Source organism: Thermobia domestica, chromosome 17, assembly GCF_964235325.1.
Source record: "Thermobia domestica chromosome 17, izTheDome1.hap1.1, whole genome shotgun sequence".
NCBI lineage: Eukaryota > Metazoa > Arthropoda > Insecta > Zygentoma > Lepismatidae > Thermobia > Thermobia domestica.
Genome location: NC_137470.1, coordinates 149411707 through 149422010, shown reverse-complemented (window position 1 = coordinate 149422010; position 10304 = coordinate 149411707).

The following is a 10304-nucleotide window of genomic DNA, read 5'->3' as shown; positions in this document are numbered from 1 at the left end:
TATTACGATTGGATGAAGTAAAATTCTATACGAAGCACTATTATTTCAGACATGCATTAAGAACTAATGTATTGTTCTGTATGTAAGGCAATGTGTATACTGAACATGTCTAGCGAAGTTGTTTTAATATAGAATCTATAACTCAGCTTTTCAGTAGTCAACTTTATTGGGAATCCGAAGAAAGAAGTATATATATATATATTAAAAAAAACGTTGGACTTACCAACGTATGTGTTCGAATTCTGGACTAATCCAAATTATCCAGAGAAATCATTATATATTTCTTTGTTGATATTTCAGATGTGTCCTTTATCCAAGTCATATGAAACGGAGACTTCATACATCGCTATACTTTGTATGAACTATGTTCCGTATTTACTTAATCACTTTGTAACTTTCTCTAGGGTTGACAAGGCCGCAGGTGTCAATCGAACAGTTTAGTGTTTCACTCATGTCACCTTGTGACTAAGGTACGTCCTGTCGGTATATATATGGTACTGGGTTCAATTAGCGATAAAATACATTTTTAGCATTAAACAAATGTAAAAATCTACACGAAATGAGATACCATGATCTCTGACTTACGGATAACACCAAGCAACTAATGGTACTGAGTGTGATTGAGTTTACTATCTGGCTAAAATCAGTGTTCCTTTAGCTATACTTCTTTTCGTGCTCTGAATTGCAAAGATTGAAATAACCGTTTTAAATTATTGCATATATATCTTCTGAGTAATTCTGAGAATCATTGCTCTTTCTTTAAGCAATGTATGAGACTGTTAAACTGCTCGTTGCTTAAAATGTTGCACTAAGAAGGATGCATCCCGGAAAGTCCAAATTTGCAGAATGTCTAGAGCAGGGAAGGATAAATATGTTTAGTCGATGGCTGCACAACGCCTCCGCTGTCACCACGTTGTCACAGCGAATACAGCGGACGGTTAAGAATATTCTGCACTTACTATTAGGTATCTGCCTGGGAACTTTGGTGCAGCTACCCAGTCTCCTTCTTGGTGTCGCATTTTTAATGGCGAGTACTGAGTAGGAATCTCTTGTGAGCGAACACGTTTTCGGCTGTCAGCATAATTTTAATTATTGCGGTATTTAAAAAAAACAAAAAAAAACATACCTGTTAATTAAAATGTACAGAGAAGTTATTTCTGGAAAATTCTATTCAGGCCTCTTGTGGTAACAACTGCACTTTAGAAGAAGATACTATTAAGGAAAAGAATGAGGTAAAATAATCTTTATATCGTACAAGCAATGGATGATAACAGCTTAATAAATGATTGTACGTAAATCTTGTTTGAGTTTGAATATAGGATTGTATATGGCTGTGCATTTTGCATTATTATTGAAGTGCTGCAACTAACTAACTGCAAACCATATGATAAATTCTTACAGTAATATATCACATATTGATTTACTCTGTATGAAAACGAAAATAGTTTAACATATGGTTAACCTTCTTTGTGCCCATAATTTTAAAATTAACGCTTGTGTCACTTTTCAACACTTGGCTTTGCAGTAGCTTTCCAACGAATTAGCAGGAAGCTCAAACTTACAGGACACCCTGCAGGTAAATACATTTCTTTTGACAGTTTCACTGCTCCAAACTAAGATTTGAAAAGTGTAGTATTGTTAATTTTATTATTATTGGCACAAAGGAGATCAACCATATTTTAAACTATTTTTGTTTCCATACAGAGAAAAACAATATGCGACAACATTACAGTAAGAATGTATCATGCATTTTGCAGTATGTTGTAGCACTTCAATAATGGTGCACTATACGTACAATCTAGATCCTGAATATGTCCAATCCATATATTACAACAAGGCAATACGTATGCGATACAGGTAAAATCCGTATATTTCATATGGACAATCTATAAGCTACATACATCCAATCCATACATTACATATGGCCAACCTGTACGGGACATACGTATAATCTATATGCTGCATGCAGACAGTCTATAAGCTACATATGTGCACTCTGTATGGTGCATACGGATATTCTGTATGCTGTATCGGGACAAGCTGTGTGCGACATAAGGAAAATCTGTATAATACATACGTACATTACGTATACTGTATCTAGTCGTACGTACGGGGCACAAGTACAATATAGATGCTGTCTTGGGGTTGAACGCAAGAAACATACGTATAATCTATATACTGCATACGTCCAATCCGTATATTATAAAAAGGCAATACGTATGCGACATACGTAAAATCCGTATACTTCAGACAAACAACCTATAAGCTACATACACCCAATCCATACATTACATATGGCCAACCTGTACGCGACGTACGTATCATCTATATGCTGCATGCAGACAGTCTGTAAGCTACATATGTGCACTCTGTATGGTGCATACGGATATTCTGTATGCTGTATCTGGACAAGCTGTGTGCGACATAAGGAAAATCTGTATAATAAATACGTACAATACTTACACTGTATCTAGTCGTACGTACGGTGCATAAGTACAATATAGATGCTGTCTCGGGGTTGAACGCAAGAAACATACGTACATAGCGTATAATACATATTACTTGAAATTATGCTCTGTCCTGAGAGTCAGCGTGTGTCATCATTATTAACTAATATGCTGTATATGGTCCTGACGTCACAAAGCTAGATATCACCTCCGTATATACTTGTTACTGCAGATGACGTCACACGAATGACGTCATTGCACTTATGCAGACAGTGCGTATAATACATGCTTTCTCAGCTATACGTTTGCTGCAGGATGTTATTTACGGTTGTACGTTAAGTCCAGAAACTACAGGAATTACGAATGTAACCTACGTTTTTAAGTATGCCACCTACATTTTTTTTTCTCCGTGCACGGCGTAGAATAGTGTCCCTGATCATCCTAGCCACGTGGGGCTTAGCGTTGCCCTTAACAGGAAGACCCCTTTGCGATTTAGAGATCTGAGTTTTTCTTGAACATGGCTCAACTACTGACAAACACAGTTCCATTGATACTCTGACCAGCTGGTATCAGCTCCCGATGCACGATCCCGCGAGCAGTCCACTAAACACACTTGAGAACCTTCTTCTGGTGCAGTGCCGGTTACGGTTGTTTTGGAACCTATTCATGGGATGCTAACCAATGATGACAGTGCCGTGGAGCTTCGTACAGGACCCGCTTCTCATCACATGCCAACATCCTGTCCAGAAATGGCTCCTTCCTCAGACGAGACACCAAACAAACACAGGTATCTGCTCGTGTTTCCTTCTGGCCAGGAGTAAAATTATGTGGGACCCATCGAATCAACTTGTAGTGCTTTCCAAGTTAGAGATGCTACCGAATGGTTTCTTCACTCACACTGAATTGTAGTCCCAGTTTCTCACATGTCTGGCCACTGTTCGCCACAATTGTTGCCTGAACAACTTCATTTTGTACATGTGTTGGTCTTCCGGCCCGTGGTGTGTCTTCGAATGTTTCGTCACCGTCCTTAAACTTGAGTTGAGTTGAGTTGATTTTGAGTTGAACGTCCCTTTTCAGCAGCGAGGCTATATGAGACGTGGACCTACTGATTAACGTGGAATCCGAACCACATGAGCTCCCGCCGGGAATCGAACCCGGGCCTCCCACGCCAAAGGCGCGTACGCTAACCGCTTAGCCACAGAGGAGCTCCGTCCTTAAACTTGTTAAACCATCGCTGCACTGTCCACGTAATCAGGACATCCTCACCAAAAGCCTGGTATATCTTCCGCCCCGCTGCAGCGGCGTTTGACCCCAGTTTGAACTCGTACAGTATACACGCCCATATAAAGTACTGTGAAGGTTCCATCTTTACAATGTCCTTACGCAAGTTCACGGTGTAACTGAACTGCCACGTAGTATGTTGGATATACACACACCAACAACTGACCTTCGCCTTATCCCCATTCGCATTCAACTCACGGTGTAAGAGTCAATTGAACACGAATCTCCACAAAAGCGACATAAATTTGTTGGTTACCTTTATAGGGTGCATAAGGCTTTTTCGGAAAACTTCAATTATTCAAAGAAAGCTCGTCCCCAAAAATAAATTCCCCTTTTAGATTTTTCCGTAAAAAATTACATACCGTATGTTAGGATTATTCATGAAATATTTGTTTATAAAACAACAACAAAGTAGGATGAGTTTTATATCATAAAATTGTCTTTAAAAAAAAAACTCATTCCAAGAGTAAACTACCCCTTTAGGATAACCCCAAAAAAGTGATTTATGCAACATTTTGGGAATAATAATGAAATATTTATCCATAAAAATATGACTAAAATCGCCTGAGTCGTTTTTTAAAAAAAAATCGTCCGAAAAAAACCTTTCCGACAAGAGTAAACCCCAACTCTCCCCAAAAAACACCTCTTCATTTTTCTTAGAGAAGTAAATTATATCACATGATGGCGTTGTTTTAGAAAAATTGATTTATAAAATACTAGGATATTGCTCGATTTTTGCACGGGGAGAATACGTTTCATTTTGGACATAAAAGGAAATAGGTGCTGAATTTTGATTTAAAAGGTATCGAAAATATCTCTGTTCGTGTCACCGACCTCGAAAACTATGGATTTGACTCTAATATCGGTCATTTTAGATCATTTTTATATATCTTTTTCTACTCCAAGTTGAGGGACTGAATTTGAATTTAAACGGGATCTGAAGTATCACAGTTCATGTCAGTGACCTCTAACACTGTGAATTCGGCTCCAATGTAGGCCATTTTTGATTATTTTTGTGTATCTTCCCCTTCCCTTCCCCCAAGTTGCGGGGCTGAATTTCGATTTACATAACATTGGAAGTGTCACTATTCGTCTCAAAGACCTTGAAAACTATGGATTCAACACTAATATCAGTTATTTTCGTCATTTTCGATCATTTGTAAACATCTCCCCTCCCCTAAGTTGCACCGTCAAAGTGAAATGATAAAAAAAAAACATCCCAGGCTCGTACCTTATGTATTTTGAAAATTTGATTGAAATTGGATGGATGGTTCAAGAGTTATTAAGGAGAGGGGTTCATTTTTTATATATAAGTGATAGAAACCATTCCAGGTGCGAATCTCATCTGTGTTGAGAATTTTATGGAGATCGGTCGTGTGGTTTAAGAGTTATAAAGTCACAAACATGGTCATTTTCAATTTTATTTAGCCCTATTAGATAAACAAATTCGTTGGAGCCGTTTCTGTGAAACTTGCGTTCTTTGACTTTTACACTTACCCCTTAATGCACCAAGCTTAAATCGTCAACGTTGTTTAACAAGCTGGGGTCTTCTGGGGACCCCAAGTATTATTTTAATTTTTTCAACTTATTTTTTTGTACTTTTTTTAACGAACATATCATTGATCTAATTATGTAGCAGATATCTCAAAAGTATGGAGGACACGTATAAAAATCGAGAATAAATTGGTTCTTATAGTTGCAGCAGTATCACCAAATATCTCCTTCTGAGGTCCCTAGAGGACCCTGCTTGGTGTGTTAAGGGTTAAATAAACTACCCTTATTTTTAAGGGTAGATAGTAAATCGGAATCCTTTTCCTTGAAGAATCATATAAAAACCTTAAGTTTAAAATTTGCTTGAGATACGTTGGACGGTATAGCCTCTAGGCGAGTGTAGGACGAATAGACGAGCAGACGGACAGATGTCAAAAAAATACTTTTTCGGCAATTATGGGACACGAAACTTAAATCCGTTGAAATATCGAATTTAATTTGTTCACGAACCGCATTTTGTTCTTGTCTCGTTTCGCCGCTCGAAAGTAAAAGTAAATCCTTGTAAATACTAATTTCCACTTTTCTCCCGTTGTTCAACAGGTGGCAGAGCGTTAAGATTTCTAGATAGGACGAAATCTATTAATTGTATTCATTTTAACAGTTTGTAAAGCCTTTTGTTAAATAAAAATGTGTTTCCCTGGCTCCTTTATTTCAATCCTTTGCTATAAAAAAATATATTCTTTCTCTGAAGCAGAAGAAACTGAAATTCTCATTAAACATCGAATACACGACTGCTATAATATCTCTGGTGTCTTTTGTTTTAAATCTAGGGAAATGACTGGATGATAAAGTAGAATTTTTATAATTTAAATCGGACTGTAAGTTTTAGATTTTTATACAAGCAATCAGAACTTGAGAATTTCTGGAAGGTTCTCATACAACTCATAATAATAATAATAATAATAATAATAATAATAATAATAATAATAATAATAATAATAAAACCGATTATAGACGATCAAATATTCCATCATGTATCAGATATTTCATCTAAGTGAAATTTAAACGTGTAAGATAGTCTAGCAAGTTGTATAAAATTTGTGGGTTACTTACAACATTAGTTACACTTGTTCTAAAATAGAACTTGTTCTATTTCTATCAAACATTACATCAAAGAAACAAACGAAAATTGCTGTGCAGTGGCACTAAAATTGAGTATGATGCGGATACGGAAGGCAGTTGAAATTCTGTTGATACTACCGGAATCCTTTTTGTATACCTATAAATTTAAAGAATGTTTGGGCTAAGTACCACTGGTTAATTCCAAAAATTGTTGTAGGTTAAGAATATTCCGTCAAATTAAAAAAAAAATCCGTTCACATTTCATGCTTTAAATAATTTCTTAAGACGGTCTGGTATGTTATCACTTCGGCATATTCCCAGGAAATTGCGGCCAGGTTGATAATATGCCTGCATGTGATGTGTTTAGAATGGTAATTATTTATTCAAGAAATTAATTCCTAGTGTATTGGAAATTATTTCTTATGGTAGGGGTTGCACTTATGGGTGCATATTTACTTTACGAGGACTTTTCTTAGGGTATAAATACATATCGGGCATATACTTATAAAAAGACTGCAGAAAACGTAACTTGCGTTAGGTGGCCATTAAAAGCGAGGGTGCTATTTAGGCGAGTCAGGACAGGAACACAGCAGACGACCCGCAAGTTAGCGCAGGGTTGCGTCCGCAAGAGGCATGGGCGCCAATGACAAAGGATGTGCGCGTAAATGAGAATAGTGCGGGAAACACTTGATGTTGCATAAAATCATATAGGTTAGAGCAGTGGTGCCCCCCCTTATGTCCATGACGCACCCCCCCAATTGTCTACCCGTAGGTGTTCTTCTATGAAAAAAATCTTCTTTTCGATTAATTTTTACACTCCCTCAAACATATTTATACAGATATTTACCCCCCGCCAAAAATATTTCAATGACGCACTTTGCGTCATAGCCCCCCTTTGTGGGCACCCCTGGTTAGAGCGTGTGTAATGGTTTCGCATTTCTAAATATAAATTACTGGTTTCCTACACTGGAAAATTCCTCCAAAATTTAATATCTTACAGAAAAAAAAAATCTGTCAGCTTTACGTCCCAAGATTATGCCGACTAGAATAAAGAAGATGGTGTTGATGTGTTGAGTTGAATTGATTTTGAGTTTAATGTCCCGTTCAGCAGCAAAACTATATTAGACGTGGACCTCTTGATTAACGTGGAATCTGAACCACACGAGCTCTAGGGATGCGCACGAGTCGAGACATGTCTCGAATGTCCACTCGACTAGATTTGAATTTGAGTCGAGACACACTTTGTAAAATTTGAGACGAGTCGAAACAACTCGAATTTTCGAGTCGAGACTGCTCGTAAAAATCTCGACTCGACTCGAATGTCTCGAAAATCTTTCTATAATTTTTAATATTATTTTGAAGAAAGTATTCACTTAGAAACAGCCTTGAAACAATTATAATAATAAGGTACAGAATGCATAAACTTAATAGTTACATCTTTCGGGATCAAGATTTAATTTTTAGCTCAATTCAGTTAATTAAAACCAATAATTAATGTCGTGACGGAAACGTAACCACTGAAGTTGCCTTTAAAACAGGGATGTTTCAAATCCTTTAGACATGGAAAACTTCTGTTGTATGTCAACAGTGGCTTTTCAGTAACTCACGCCGAAAAGGAAAAAAAAAGCTAAGAGGAAAACAGTGTTTTTAGTTTTCCCGACGGAAACCAAAATTTTCCGGTTATTTTAGGCCTTAAAATCACTAGCTGTAACACTAAGGCCAGGAGTATGATGACATGGTTCGAGGAACACAGGGGCGAGTTCCAAGTGATGTGCTGGCCTTCCAACTCGACGGATCTGAACCCAATAGAACACATCTGGGATATGATTGAACGTAACGTCAGAGCGCATCGCTTCGTCCCCGGAATTTACGGGAATTAGGTGACCTGTGTGTGCATATGTGGTGTCAACTCTCTCCAGCGACCTACCAAGGATCATTGCGTCCATGACAAGACGCGTCGCCGTTGTTATCCGTGCCAAAGGTGGGCATACTGACAATTGGGCATGTAGTCATAATGTTCTGGCTGATGTGTGTGTATATTTTAACTCGTATAATTTGTCTCGACTCGAATTTCGAGACGTCTCGTCTCGAATTCGAGTCGAGTCGAGATAGAAACATATTTTCGAGTCGAGACATTTTCTCGAGACGAGTCGAGACAGGCTTAAATCTCGACTCGACTCGACTCGTGCGCATCCCTAATGAGCTCCCACCGGGAATCGAACCCAGGTCTTCCAAGCCAAGGTGATGATGAGAAATGAAGGAAAGGGTGTAATGAAGAAAGTGGGAGGAGACGGGATAACCCCAAGAAAACAGATGCGCACGGTATTAGTCCATTATGAAGTTCACATGGCGGGAGCTAGAATCGAACCAAGGAACCCAAGCACCAGGGATTAACGCACTACCACTGAGCCACCGCGGCCCCTAATATCCTTCAGAATCCTCTTTCATATGCACTTTCTCATTTTAATTATAAAACTGTCATTTTTGTGACGGACTAATTGGTCTTAATCAGTGCCCCAAAGTTACAAAAGTTACTGGAAAATTAACTGAATTCGGCGAAATTTAAACATGGTACTAATAACCAATCTATACCGGGTGAGTCAAAAGTCTTTGGACACCTGCATAAGTTTGAAAATCGACGGGAAAAGTAAAAAGTGATGATGGGAACAGAGGTTTGATGAGGGGCCGCAACTTTTGGAGTGTATGTCATTCATGGCCGCCATCTTGAAACCCGCCATTTTGGATTCAAGTCAATTTTTTAAATGGGAAGGGGGTGTATGACACATCAAATAACACTAGCTTGATCTCGGGAATTTAGTAGTGTAATTTGTTTTTTCTATCTTGTACAGTTTAGAAGTTATTAATGTTCAAAGGTGGGAAATTACCTTGATACTGAATGCTACAACACATGTTCTACGTGTTGTCCATCCCGTGCAATGCACAACTGTAGTCGCCGCAACCACTCTGACTGCACACGGAGGGTAATGTCTCCTGAAATTTGGTCACAGACTTGTTGGATGCGCTCCTCCAGATGTCTCAAATCAAGGATTGTCTCAGCATACACTATCTGCTTAAGATGTCTCCATAGATAAAAATCAAGGGGCGTTAAGTCAGGGTATCTGGGCGGCCACTCCGAGGGACCACGGCGACCAATCCACTTCCCTGGCAGTTGCTCATCCAACAATTCACGGACACCAAGTCCATAGTGTGGAGAGGCTCCATCGTGCTGAAAATAAGATGGGAAAATGCCGTCCACGTTCAGTGTAGCAGGGAACACAAGGTCCTGCAACAGCATCAGATACTGTGGTGCAATTAAGGTCAAAAATGGCCCAATGATGTGGGTGTCCCATATGCCACACCACACCATCATCTTTGCTGGACTATGTTCTCGACTCGGGTCAACCCAGTTCGGATTTGCGTCACACCAGTATCGACAATTATGTCGATTAACCTCCCCGTTCAAAGTGAAATACGCCTCGTCGCTGAACAGTATGCCCTTGGCAAACTCAGGATCCAGTTCGTGTTGTTCAGAAGCCCACATGCAGAACTCCAACCGGCGATCAGGGTCATCCTCGTTCAGTTTATGTTGCATGTGCAGCTTGTAAGGATGCCACTGATTGGCGTGCAATATTCGGACAACGGAGTATTGGCTTATTGCACATGCCAGTGTGAACAGCACACGAACTGTGTTTTTATAAGATTCGCATATTAAAATTTTGGCTTCATTTCATGAATATATAATCGCTTAATTAGGGAATTTACATATATAGTTTATTGAATTTGCATAGGTAGCGACGAGAGCAGATAACTTTTATTGGTATTTTTGTGCATATATATTGTTTGTTTAGTGTAATTAATTAAATATTGTAACAACAGGACGAGACGTTATATGGATGCTTCAATATTTTAACATTACTTGATATTTACTTTGGAGAAGATTGAATATTCTAAAGTTCAGATATG